Consider the following 14,318-nt stretch of genomic DNA (forward strand, 5'->3'; position numbering starts at 1 on the left):
AAAAGACATTATAAAGGAAAGTACAAAATTAAAAAGAAATAAAAGTAAAATATTAATGTAATTGAAAAATGAGAATTTCCACAATTCTCTACTTTCATTTTAAAATATCAAATACAGTTCCATTCTCTGGCTCACTATTTCAACTCATCCTAAAAATTAGCCTCCTAAAACCCTTGCCTTGAAACAGTCAAACTAAGTAACTATTCAAATAAAAAGGATTTATAAAAATCATTACTCTTAGAATCACATTTATTCTCATTTTGAACTAATAAAACACAACAAATGTATTATTTTAGTGGTCAGCTTTCTATCTTGAGAAAGCAGACTTTCTAGGTAATAAATCAATAGCTTATGTCATGCCTCTTTGGGATAAGTTTTATGTAAGTTGTCATTTTGCTTTATCATCCCTAAGTACAGGCTATTTTTTTTAAATAAAAAATGTTACTGTGTATATGTTTATTTAAATATATAAACCCAATTTAGTAAGCATCATTTATAGCTCCATGATTTGTCACAATTTGATTTATATAAGAATATATTTAATATGTTATGAATCATTGATGAATCAAAATCTATATATTTTTTGATATAGTAGATCCTTAATTCAATTTTGCCTTTATCTGCGGCCTTTGATTCAAGAAATGCAATGACATTGTTTTTGGAAACTGACCCAAATTCCTGCATCCACTTTGCAGAGAAAACACAATAATTTTGCTATCTTAGCAGTTTAAAAGAATGAAAAACATATTCATTAGACCTGCATTTGATGGAGAGCCCATTTTATTTAGTCCTTCAAAACATAACTTCCACAGTCATGGCAGTGGGGTAATGAACTTGCTCTGGAATTGACTAAAAGGAAGGATATTGTCTTGATTGCAACTGGAAATTTGTATATCACTTTCAGTAATCCTATACTATTAATTATCACAAAAGACCATTCCCTCCCCCCAACATCAATATTCTTCTATTGGTGTCATTAAAAAAATGCTATGATCCCAACAAAATCAAAATTTCAGTAAGCATAATGAGGAAGAAAACCATGACGGGTATAAGCAGGCTACAACACATTATCAGTCATCACTTGCACATGGCATGCACCACAAAGGACATTGCCAAGTTCATGTATGATTAAAGGTGGGTGGATGGTCCCATAAACAGAACCAGAAATATCATAAACATTATCATAAATGTTTCACTGGTATTTTTGAAATGTTAAAAGACATAGATGGACTTCACAGAAGGCTTGGATTGCAATCAATCCCAGTGCAAAGTGTAAACACATCTCACCTCCTCCAATGTAATTTTCATATTGCTGCCATAATAACCTTTATTATATAAATATATGGTTATGTCACTCTTTTGTTCAAAAAATCTTCATTGGCTCCCTTATTGCTTTTTTTTTAAGACAATTGGGGTAAAGTGACTTGCCCAGGGTCACACAGCTAATAAGTGTCAAGTGTTTGGTCTGAGGCCAGATTTGAACTCAGGTCCTCCTGACTTCAGGGCTTGTGCTGTATCCACTGTGCCACCTAGCTGCCCCCCTTATTGCTTTCTAAGGCAAGGTATTCAAACTATCATGTTTGATGTTCAATCACTTCTTAAAATTGGTGTTAGCCTTTTATTAATCCCATCGTCCCATCTGTTTGTTCAATACCTACCTGTCATTTAAAAGACAGCTTAAATGCCACCTAATTTGAAGAATTTCCCTTAACCCCCTAGTTGGTGATGACCTTCCCCTCTGGACTCAAATCACACTTTTTGTTTTAATTCTTCAATTTACTGATCAGGTCATCTCTGTTGATGTCTTATCTCCTAATATATTTGTAAACTGTTTGAAAGCAGGCATTGTTTTTTACTCAACTTTATTTTCTCCAATACCTAGCACAGGGGCTTAATAAACAATAGAGTGTTAGAGCACATTTAATTATAATTAATTGTTTTGTATCCATGAGAGTACAGTTCAACTAAATGAAAGTGTATTTTTTTAAATACTGCCAGTCATAAAATGAGGGCATAAGTCAATTGGTGTGACACAACAAATGTTTCTGAATGGCAAATTATGTAAAATTCCCACAGGAAATTATTTCTTGAATAAGGACAGTTAAATATATTTGAAATCTAACATAGCACCATTTAATACCTCACAATATCACTGATCTATTTTATCAATTATGATAAAATTCCTTGTGCCCTTTTGATCACCAAGCAAATATTCTTAACTATAGAGAATCCACTTTAATATTACAACTCATCAATTAGTCCATAATCCTGAAGTCATTCCTTTTTGAAAACATAGACTTTCTGCTCTCAACTGTGTAACTTCAAAGACACAAGAAACAGGCAAAAAAAAAGAAGTGAATAATTGTTTCTCATGCTAGTTAAACAGAATGGGAAATGTTTTAGTATGTTATATGGGAATAAGTGTCCCATGCAAATGGAGACAGTATTACAAGATTTCATTATCTCTAAGATTGAAAAATCCCACAAAGAAGGGTCAAAAACAGCTACTTGGGGAAATTCATACAACATCCCTGTTAAATACTCAACTTGTATTTCTCTAGATAGTGTTTGGGTTACCAAAGCCAAAGAACTCATCACCAAGTGTCCCACCTATTGGTAATGAGACTCTCTCTACTTGGCTAGGCTGGTCCACAGAAAGTAGACATGGTCTGTTCCTGGCACCTTGATTTAACACTGTATAGTATGATAGGACTTGACAGGACTCTCACTTTATTTGCATAACCTTTGAGAATCTGGGGCCACCTTTATACCAAAATGAAGCACCTGATAAGAAATTTGTGGAAGACTTCTCTGGGATTTGGAGAGGAGGGGGATAGTACCAATTTTAAAAAGATGATATCAATTTTTATTTCACCTTTCTTACTTAAACTTATGATTTCCTTCTTCAAAAAATACCATAGTTTTTTCTGACCTTGAAGAGTGTCATTTTCTAATAAAAAAGCTGTATTTTGTTTTCAACCCACTCTATTATTTGCTAAAGCTATATCAGTGATAATCAAGATTCATAATAATGAACCTCATCAAGTAGTGAGTTCCCTATCATTAGAAATCTTCTAGATATGCGTGAAGAAACTGGATGAACACTTTTCTGGGGTGCTATATGAATGGATTACTAGATAGCCCTCCTAGGTCTCTGCTTTACATCTTATCTAAAGGACACAAAGTACCTAAGAAATTATTTTTTAAAGATTAAATTATCTTCTGTGTAAGTTAGTACATTTTATCATATTTTACTTTAATATTAGTAATCATTATATGGTTCATATATTAAGGGGGAAGTTAAGTACATCCCTAAACTTTAGTAATTAATGTCGAAGAACAGCTAGGACTTTCTTCCACATAATATATGTTGGTATCATTGTCTGGGGCAGAATACTGGGCTAGATAGATCATTGGTCTGAATCAGTCTAGAAATTCTTAAATTCTTATATTCTTATATTATAAAATGGGAGGAAATGTGAATTTAAAAAAATAGACATGATAGTGCTTAACACTGTTTGAAGATAGAAATCTGGAGTCTGAAGGAACTAAATTGCTAATAATCATCCTTTCTTTCATATTTCTTGATGTTAAATTTCCCCAACTGTAATTTCTAAAGCAGAACTTATGAATAGTAATAAAATAGATTAATAGCAAAGCATCAATTTAGATATGCCAACTGAATTTACTTTTTTGAAAAGGTCCATTCTTTGCAGTGTCTGTGACATGTAATGATATATATTTGTAATTACTGATATATAACAAGCAGCAAGTTAAAAGAAGAATTTCTCATGGGTTTTTAGTTACATAAGTCCATCACGAAGTGATGTCTGGACTAGTCCATGAATTGGATTTAAATGAAGTGGAGTTGCAGAAAGTCATCAGCCTTACTCTCTTTTCTAGAATTGTTGAAGTCCAGTGGCAAGACGAAAGTCAAGATGACTGGTGATGCCCTGGGATGCAGTGGATGACCTGGATGTCTGACCGAGCTCTAAATACTCCAGAGTGCCTACATTAGCTGCCTTCATGGCTGTTAGAGAAAATTGTTCTCATCCACGCATTCCACCGGGAGAACTCTTCACATACATTGGGTAGACATATTAATTCAACAACAGCTTATAATTGGTCCACTTCAAAAACAAAAGATAAACAGCAACATTGGCTAGATATACACACTCCAGATGAGATGATTCCAAACCTAAAAGGTCATGCTTTTTTGCATGGCTAAGAACCCAGTAGACAGAAATGTCAACACTCCTATTAGCCTTCCTGAACCTTCATTAGTACAACAGATTAATTCATTCATTTAGTTCTAGTTTCTATCTGACCATACCACCTCCACCCCCACCTTATCCCTATAGGATCATATATAAATTTTTGTTCAGCATTTAAAATTTCCTACTTTTCTACTTTTATGATAATTTACTCCCCACACCCACTCCAATTCTATGATCCAGCTACACCGGCTTATCTGCTGTTCCTCTAATATGATGTTACATTTCCCTTCTCCATTGAATTTCCCCCATACATGGAGTTCTTTGGCCCAACACCTTTATTTTATTGCTTCTCTGGCTTTCTTCAAGACTCAGTTCTAATTCCACCTTCTGCAGTAATCTTTTCCCTTCTGCCCAAATCCCCCTTACAACCATCAGCTGCTAATGCCTTCCTCTCTGAGGTAGTTTTCAATCTACTATATCTAGTAAGTTCTTAGATATTTACATGTTGTTTTCCCTATTAGGATGCAAGTTCCTTGAAGGTAGTGACTGTTCTTGCCTTTCTCCATGTCTCAGCCTGGAAAATAGTAGGTATGTGATAAATGCTTGTTGACTAATTGACTGTCTGCTGACTTACTGTTCAACAATGACTAGACAATGTTTCAACTATTGGCGAAGATTCCCTGCTCCTATAATTGGGGAGAGCAAAGATTCCTCATTCTTGAGGTACATAGGTATGGATATCTTTCAACAAATGCTTTAGCCCACCAGAATCTTTGCTTTCAGTTGAACAGTTGGTTTGGGGTAAAATAGTAAGTATGGTGTGATACTAAGCACTCCTGCTACAAGTAAATGAAAATCAAATCTTTGACTACCAAAGACCACAGTTTCATTTGTCTTCTTCAAAAATTAAGAATAAATAACAATTGCATTTATATACCATAACTTGTGTAGTTATTCTCCAATTTATGGGTAGCCTCTCAAATTCACATTTTTGCCACTACATAAAGAGCTAAAAGCATTGTTCTATATTCCTAGAGTTTGTTTTGTTTAGGAATTATCCCTCCTGTAATCTTTCCTTCATCTAATTTTCCCTTCCTCCTTTTCCCTTGTTCCTTCCATGTAATAGTTCTTTATGGTGGGATTCTTTTCTTTTTTCATTTGCTCATTTTTCCAGTCCACTTCTTGACTTCAGACTTGACATCAGGGGCTAAGTTTTATGACACTACTACGGACAAAGTCTGAACTGGTTCTCTTGCTGCTTTCTTACAGTTTTGTGTATTGTGTTGTTCTAGGATCCAAGGGACAGACTGGGAATGCAAAAGCTTGCAGAACTCCCAAAGTAGTCTGATACAAGTTAAAGTCTGACTGTTGCCTCTTTATTTTGAGCTCTGCAAGTTCCTGACTTGGGTTTAGGTGTAAGGAAGAATAGACTGCTGCAAGAATTCCCTTTGGTCTGGGATTCCTACTTTGGTTATTGAGACCCAGCAGTGCTGCTGATGCTGCTAACTTCTGAACATCTTTTTTTTATACAGCCAAGGGCCTCCCTACCTGGGAACTCCACAGCTGTTTCAAGACTACAAGTCTCCTCTCCACACTGGATTTGTGACTAGGGACTAAATAGTAAGCCACAGAGCTGACAGTTTATCATAGTACCCCTGTATGGGTCTGTTGCTTTCTAGTATGAATCTAGGTCCTCTTAACCTGGTACACAGCCTCTCCTTGGACACTGGGGTACTCTGCTTATGGGGTTCCTCTGTGTCCTCAGATCTCCTGATGTCTCTATTTCTAACTTGTCTGGACAAATGATTCACTGACTTTTTCTGTATTTGCCAGCAGAATTCATTCTGATGTATTTTCTAGATCTGTCTGGAGTAGTGTTGTTAAGAGGAACTCAGTTATAAAGCTTCTTTCCATTCCCCCACCTTGACTCCACAGTCTCCACGCATTTGTACTCATTGTTTTATATGACTTCCTATGATGTTCTCCTTCACTTCTGACTTCTGGTTTCCCTGGGTTCATTTCAAGTCTGAGTTAAAGTGCAACCTTGTATAACAAAACTTCCCCAGTCCTCCTTAATCTTAGTGCCTTTGTTCTGAGATTGTCCCTTATTTATCTTCTATGTTACATATTGTTTGTACCCTCATCACCTCAAGCCTACACTCTGACTCTAACCCTCATTCCAACAGCCTACTGCTGGGTTTGCTTTCCTCAAAGCTCTCCCAACTCCAATCCCTACTCCATTCAACCACCAAAGTAGTTTTCCTAAAGTACAGATCCAACTATGTCATCTTCTTACTCAATAAACTCCAATGTCTCCCTATTGTCTCCAGGATCAAATACAAAATGCTCTGTTTGGCATTCAAAGCCCTTCATAACCTAATCACCTCCTACCTTTCCACCTTACTCCCTACCTCATACTCTTCAATTCCATGGCACATAGTAAACACTAAATAAATGTTAGTTGACACAAGGATATCAGGAAGGTTGACTTCTTGCTATCTCATTTAAATCCTTTAAGAGTAGGAGTTGCTCTTGGTCTTTCTTTGTATTCTCACAGCTTAGCACATTTCCTGGTACATAGCAGACACCTAATAAATACTATTTGACTGACTGATTATGTTTTCTATGAATGGATATTTAGAAATTAATACATACCCTATTTTTCTCTCTCCCAGTCATGCAGACTTCCTGTCAGATAGGGGAAAAAAAAAGGTCTCCATTCTTCACAGTGAAGCATTGTGTACAGAAAGCTGGCCTCATACGCAAGTTCCTCCTCATACACATACTGGTTATGTAATTCTGAACAAGTCATGTAACCTCTTAGAGCTCTAGACAATTTTGAAAGCTTTAGAAAGGTTATCAATGTGCATGAATGAAAGGAGTTTACCCACCCTTATCTCAGGTCTTCAAGGTTAGTATCTACTTATAACCCTGATCAAATCATGATTTGCAGAAAGATGCATCTATAAATATTTTTACTACTAGTGGGGAAATAATCACGAAGGGCAGAAGAAAGAGGAATGTCAAGCTATCCAGAATATTCTTGAGAAAAATGAACTACAGGGAGAGATACCTAGCAATAAGTTAGCAACAGGTGGCTTCCCTTAATGACAAGTATGCAGTGGTAATTACAGATAAAATTATGTCCCATTGAAAATAGAGGAATTTTATCAGCTACTATTAAAAATGTATATATTTCCAGAAATGACAAGCATTATAATCTTGGGGTACATGACACAAGAGAGAGTTAATGATGGGGAAAAGAGAACATTTTCGCTACGTAAGTTGTGGCCCATAGGAAAGAATTGAGCAAGCAATGAGAAAGAGGACAGAAAACTGAATGACATAAAACTAAAGTTCCATTACAAAGTCATGTTCAGTGGGGATAGAACCCTGTGCAACTAAACACCCAAATGTGCTCTACTTTATAGACTAGAGAAGGTGAAACTCCTCTGTGTCAGAAATAAGGTTAATTATATTTTTGTGCTTCTCTGTGGAATAATTGTTAATATAACATACACTGGGACATAAAAGGCTTTAATTATAATTCATTTAGCAAGGAGTCGGTTATCATTACATTACATTTTACTACAATGTCATGTTCTTTCAAAATGTTGGTATGCCATTAGGGATCATGGTCTATTTCTTGGAGGAGATTCATAGCCTAATCTCAATAGGGCCTTCACTTCAGTCAACAACATGAAAACCCAAAATTTGCTTAAAACACTTTTGTTTGTGAAGTAGAACCTGTGATTTAGAACCAAGGGAACTTAGAAGGGGTTGCAGAATTCTATTCTGACTTCATAGCCCAAGTAATAATCCACTTGAAAATATCCCTGATAAGTGGTCACCAAGACTCTACTTAAATACTTCCAGAAATTAAAAACAAACAAACAAACAAAAAAAAACAAAACCAAAAAAAACCAAAAAACAAGAAAACAAAAAACCTCAGTGTCTCAGAAGGAAAATTATTACATTGCTGGAAGATCTGGGCTTTATATAAGAAACAACTTCCTAAAAATTAGAAATCTCCTTAACATCTTGCTCTCTTCCACATATCTGTAATCCAGTGACACTGACCTCCTTGCTGTTCTTCATAAATGACACTACTATGTCAAGGCTTTTTCACAAGGTATCCCTCATGCCTGGAATTCTGTCCCTTCTCATTTCTACTCCCTGACTTCTTAATTCTTTGAAGTACCAGCTAAAGTCCCATCTTCCAGAAGCCTTTCATGGTCCTCCTTAATCTTAGTGCATTCCCTCTGAGATTATCGTGTGTGTGTGTGTGTGTGTGTGTGTGTGTGTGTATCTTGCTTGTACATAGTTGTTTGCAAGTTGTTGCTTCCCTTAGGTTATGAGATCCTCAAAAACAAAGTTTTTTTTTGGCTTCTTTTATGTCCTCAGCATTTAGTACAGTACATGGCACATAAGTGTTTCATATGTGCTTGCTGAATACGTTTGACTATCCCTGGAAACTCTTTTCTTAACTTCCCTATGCCTTTTGGGAACATCACTATGCTTCTATTTATGCAGGTTTACAACTGCAAAGTCATCCTTGTCACTCCCCATATCCCCATACCCAATTAATTGCATATCTCCCTTATTCTACCTCTAAAATTTTTCTCACATACATTCCTTTTCTCTCTATTCACAAGGTTGTGCACTAAGTCAGTCCTTCCACATCTTACCTGGGATTTTTTAATAGTCACTCCCCCTTTCAAATCTATCTTCCATAAAACTGCTAAATTGATATTCCTTTCTGTTTTTAAATACACACATCTCCATCAGGTTTATTTTTTAAATGAACCAGATTTTTGATAAGATAAAAAAAGAAATCACTATGATTTGAGAGGAAAACAATACAATTGTTTTATAACTTCATTATATTATTATCATTTATTTTGTAACTTCAGTAAATTAGTGCAAGGTGTGTACTGTACAACAACACAATACTGGCTTTAAGTCTAAGGCTTTTCCATGACAAAGCTGATGGTCTTATCTTCCAGTTTGGAATGTAGGATGCAATTATTATATAAATGAATCACTGGGTAGTTAGCAAAGACACTCAACAAACGTTAAAGCCCTACTATGCACAAGGCACTATGCTAAACACTGGAGATACAAGGAAAGGCAAAAGACAGTTCCTGCCCATGAAAAGCACACTATCTATTCACAGAGACAACATCCAAACCACTACATACAAATAAGCTAGACAGAGGATCAGTTGGAAATTCCACAGAGGGAAGACACTAGAATTAAAGAGAAGCAGGAAAGCCATCTTGTAAAAGATGGGATTTTAGCAGGGACTGAAGAAAATCAGGGAAGATGAGGAGGGAGAGAATTCCTGAAATGGGGATAATGGAGGAGGGCCAATGAAAATGCATGAAATTTGGAGATGGAGTATCTTATTCAAGGAATAGCAAGGCAGTCCAGTTTCACTGGATTTTATTGGATAGATCATTGATATGGTCAGCCCTATACTTTAGGAAGATCACTTTGACAGCACAGTGGAAAATGGACTTTAATGGAGAAAAATGTTTGTAAGGTAGAACAATGAGTAAGCAATTGCAGTAGTCCTCAGGCATGGGAGATGAGGACCTACACCAGGCTAATGTGAGTGTCAGAGAGAAAGGGATATATATATATATATATATATAAAGATGTTATGAAGGTAAAATCAGCAGGACTTGGCAACAAATTGGATATAGTAGAAAGGTGAGAGAGAATGAAAAGTCAAGGAAGACACCTACATTGTAAGCTTAGGTATCAGTTGCTGCAGAGAGATCAAGAAAAATGAGGATTGAGGAAAAAAAAAAAACAAGAGATTTGGAAAATAAGAGATCATTGGCAAATTGGGTGAAAGCAGTTTTAATTGAATTTTGAGGTCATCAATCAGAAGCCAGACTGTAGAGAGCTAAGAAGGGAATGAGAGGAGAGGAAGGTGAGGCATTTATGGTAGACCACATTCTCAAGAAGTTTGGCCATAGAATAATAGCTAATATTATTAATAGATCACATTTATACAGCACTTATGATATGCCTGGCACTAAGCTAAGTTATAATCATTATCTCATTTGGCCCTCACCCTGAAATGACTTTCTAACCCTGGGAGGCAGGTGCTATTATTATCTCCATTTGTTAGATAAGGACACTGAAGGAAACAGAGGTTAAGTGTCTTACCCTAGATGACATACCTAGAAAGTGTCTGAGGCTAGATTTAAAATTGGGTCTTCTTTATTCTAGACCTGGCACTGTATTGACTATGCTACCAAGCTGCCTAAAAAGTGAGGAGAAACATGGAATGATAGCTAGCATTGACAGTTAGATCAAGGGAACATTTATTGAGGATGATTTTCACATAGGTATTTTGGAGGTGTTAGGGAAATATCCAGGAGGTAGCTAGATGGTTTAGTGGATAGAGTGTTGGACCTGGAATTCAAATTCAGCCTCAGACACTTATCAGCTGTGTGACTCTGGGCAAGTAAGTTAACTTCTATTTGCCTGAATACACTGGAGAAGGAAACAGCAAATCATTCCAGTGTCTTTGGCAAGAAAGCCCCATGGTCAGCATTGTCCACAGGGTCACAAAAAGCTAAGCACAACTGAACAATAATAAATGAAGTAGCAAGTAAGGTGGGAGAGATTGAAGATAAGTGTGTGGGAATAATGGAGGGGCCAGTCTATTGGAGAAGACCAAATAGAGTGAGATAACTTGTGAATATAAAGGGGTTTTCCTTGACAAGGAGAAAGGCTACCTCTTCATTTCAGATAGAGTTGAAAGCAAAGACAGTAGTAAAAGGCATCAGGGTGATGTGAAGTGAGGAGGATGGGAGAAGATGGCACTGTCTGCAAATGGCTGGCCTTATTTTTTTCGATGAAATATGAGGGGCAGAGCCAAGATGGCAGAGTAAAAGCAGTGATTTGCTTGAGCTCTTCCCCAAACCCCTCCAAATACCTGTATAAAATGGCTCTAAACAAATTCTAAAGCAGCAGAAACCACAAAAAGACAGAGCAAAACAAATTTCCCACCCAAGAAAACCTGGATGGTTGATCAGAAAGATATATTGCACCAGGTGGGGAGAGGAACATAGTTCAGTGTGGGCACACAGGAAAAACAGTCCTCAGCAAACTTGGAGCAGCCCTCAAAGGACTGAATCACAGGTAGCTGTGGTGGTTTCCAGACTTCTCAAACAACAAATGCCAAAGACACCTTTAAAGGTCAATAGGAAAAGCCTGTGACTGTGGTTAGAGTGAAGCTGTGTCCCAGCCCCAGTCCTTGCATGGCTCTGGGATGGTGGCTACTTCCAGAATTTCCAGGCCACAGACTGAGGGGGAATTGAGTGGCTGATAAGAGGGGGATTACAAGCATCAGCCACTGAGGCAGGATTCTCTTGGTTTGTCTGTGCTTGGATCTGGGTCACAGTTCTGGGTGGTGGTCCAGGGGCAAGGAGGAGTGTTGGCATGGTGGAGCTTGTAGTGGTGGTGGAGAGGAAATCCTCCTCACAGTTCCAAGGCAGAAAAGAGTGCTTGTGGTAACTCATAGAACAGAGCACAGGTCAGGAAAGGAATAAACACTGCCCCTTATCATGCCACCTTGGAAGAACTAAAAATTTACACGTCCCTAGAAGCATCTCTGAAAACAGCTGCACAAAGCCCCCAGTGCTTGGAATTCTCCACACTACAAGCAGACCCCTACCTTAATAAAAAGTTTATAACTCAAGTAACTGACTGGGATCATGAGCAAACTTTGTAAATAAAAAAAGTCAGACCATAGAATCTTTCTTTGGTGACAAAGAAGATAGAAACATACAACTAGAAGAAGACAACAAAGTCAAAGGTCTTACATCCAATGCCTCCAAGAAAATTATGAATTGGTCCCAGGCCATGGAAGAGCTCAAAAAGGATTTTGAGAAGTAAGTAAGAGAAGTAGAGGAAAAACTGGGAAGAGAAATGAGAATGATGTAAGAAAATCATGAAAAACAAGTCAACAGCTTGCTAAAGGAGACCCAAAAAAATACTGAAGAAAATAACACCTTAAAAAATAGCTTAACCCAAATGGCAAAAGAGGTCTAAAAAGCCAATGAGGAGAAGAATGCCATAAAAAGCAAAATTGGCCAAACGGAAAAGGAAGTCCAAAAGCTTATTGAAGAAAATACTTCCTTAAAAATTAGAATGGAGCAATTGGAAGCTAGTGACTTTATGAGAAATCAAGACACTGTAAAACAAATTCAAAAGAATGAAAAACTAGAAAATAATGTGAAATATATCCTTGGAAAAACAACTGACCTGGAAAATAGATCCAGGAGAGAGAATTTAAAAATTATTGGACTATCTGAAAGCCATGATCAAAAAAAAAAGGGCCTAGACATCATCTTTCAAGAAATTATTAATGAAAACTGCCCTGATATTTTAGAACCAGAGAGCAAAATAGATATTGAAAGAATCCACCAATCACCTCCTGAAAGAGATCAAAAAGGAAAACTCCTAGGAATATTGTAGCCAAATTTCAGAATTTCCAGGCCAAGGAGAAATATTGCAAGCAGCCAGAAAGAAACAATTCAGTATTGTGGAAACACAATCAGGATAACACAAGATTTAGCATCTTCTACATTAAGGGACCACAGGGCATAGAACATAATATTCCGGAGGGCAAAGGAGATAGGATTACAACCAAGAATCACTTACCCATCAAAACTGAGTATAAGCCTTCAGGGGAAAAATGGAAATTCAATGAAATAGAGGACTTTCAAGCATTCTTGATGAAAAGACCAGAGCTGAATAGAAAATTGGACTTTCAAATAGACTCAAGAGAACATGAAGAGGTAAACAGGAAAGAGAAATCATAAGGGACTTATTAAGGTTGAACTGTTTACATTCCTGCATGGAAAGATGATATTTGTAACTTGTGAGACCTTTGTCAGTATTAGGGTAGTTGGAGGGAAACAATTATATGTAGATAGATAGAGAGAGAGAGAGAGAGAGAGAGAGAGAGAGAGAGAGATGGAACAGGGTGTGGAAGATGAAGGTGTGGTATCTGGAGAATAAAATTAAGGGGTGAGAGTATTATACTGGGAGAAGGAGAAAGGGAGAGGTAGAATGGGGTAAATTATCTCACATAAAACAGACAAGAAAAATCTTTAACTTTGGAGGGGAAATGGGGGAAGGTGAGAGGGAATAAGTGAATCTTATTCTAATTGGATTTGGTTTAAGGAGGGAATAACATACAAACTCAATTGAGTATGGAAATCTATCTTACCCTACAAGAAAATAGGAGGGGAAAGGGACAAGAGAGCAAGGGGATGACAGAGGAGAAGGCAGATTGGGGGAGGGGGTAATCAGAAGCAAACCTTTCTAAAGAGGGACAGGGTCAAAAGAGAGAGTAGGATAAATGTGGAGGGGGTAGGATTAAGGGAAATATACTTAGTTTTTCAGAAAAAAAAGAAATATGAGGCAAGGTTATCTGTTGAAATAGGGAGAGGGATAAGAGAGTAATGAGAGAGAGTTTGAGGATGGATTAAGTGGTTTAGAAAAGCTGCTGTGGTGAGTGGGATAGAAGGAAGGTGATGTAAAAGGATTGCCTTGCTGCAAGGAAGGTCCATTTGAGATTATATGCATAAATTTTTAGTGGATACAGTTAACATGATTTTCTAGTTTTCTCCTGTTTCTTTCATGGCATGTGTTAGGAAGGAAGGCAACAGATTGTAAGAGTAATCTAAGGCTGGGTTTTAAAAGGCAAGAACTTCAAGGTGGTAAAGAGGCAAACAGCTAGAGAGAAGATGATTGCCTAGAGTTGAACTGATTCACCAAGAGGTCAAGATGGGAAGGAAAGACAGGATAACCAGTGGAGGGGCTATGACTCAGCCATATACACATATATGGAAAGGAAGAGAAGGATTGGAGCTCATGGTAAGGATAAAGAGAAGGGGTTGGAGTTTTAAGGCAAAGGGAGGGGTGGAATGACAACAGTTATGAACAGATAAACTGTGAGTTCATGAACATGGTTGTGGAATTCTTGTGGGTGATGACAAGATCAAGTGTGTATGACTATCTCTGTGTACAGCTGTGGCAGAGTGAAGGAGTAGATCATGGGAAATGAGTAAG

General features: G+C 37.2%; 1 pseudogene; it reads right to left on the reverse strand.

The window, feature by feature from the left end:
• Window positions 1–11,462: 11,462 nt before the first annotated feature.
• Window positions 11,463–14,318, reverse strand: part of LOC114027601 — a 28,626-nt pseudogene continuing 25,770 nt past the window's right edge.

Source organism: Vombatus ursinus, unplaced genomic scaffold (genome assembly GCF_900497805.2).
Source record: "Vombatus ursinus unplaced genomic scaffold, bare-nosed wombat genome assembly UNPS02014863.1, whole genome shotgun sequence".
In the NCBI taxonomy this organism is placed as follows: domain Eukaryota; kingdom Metazoa; phylum Chordata; class Mammalia; order Diprotodontia; family Vombatidae; genus Vombatus; species Vombatus ursinus.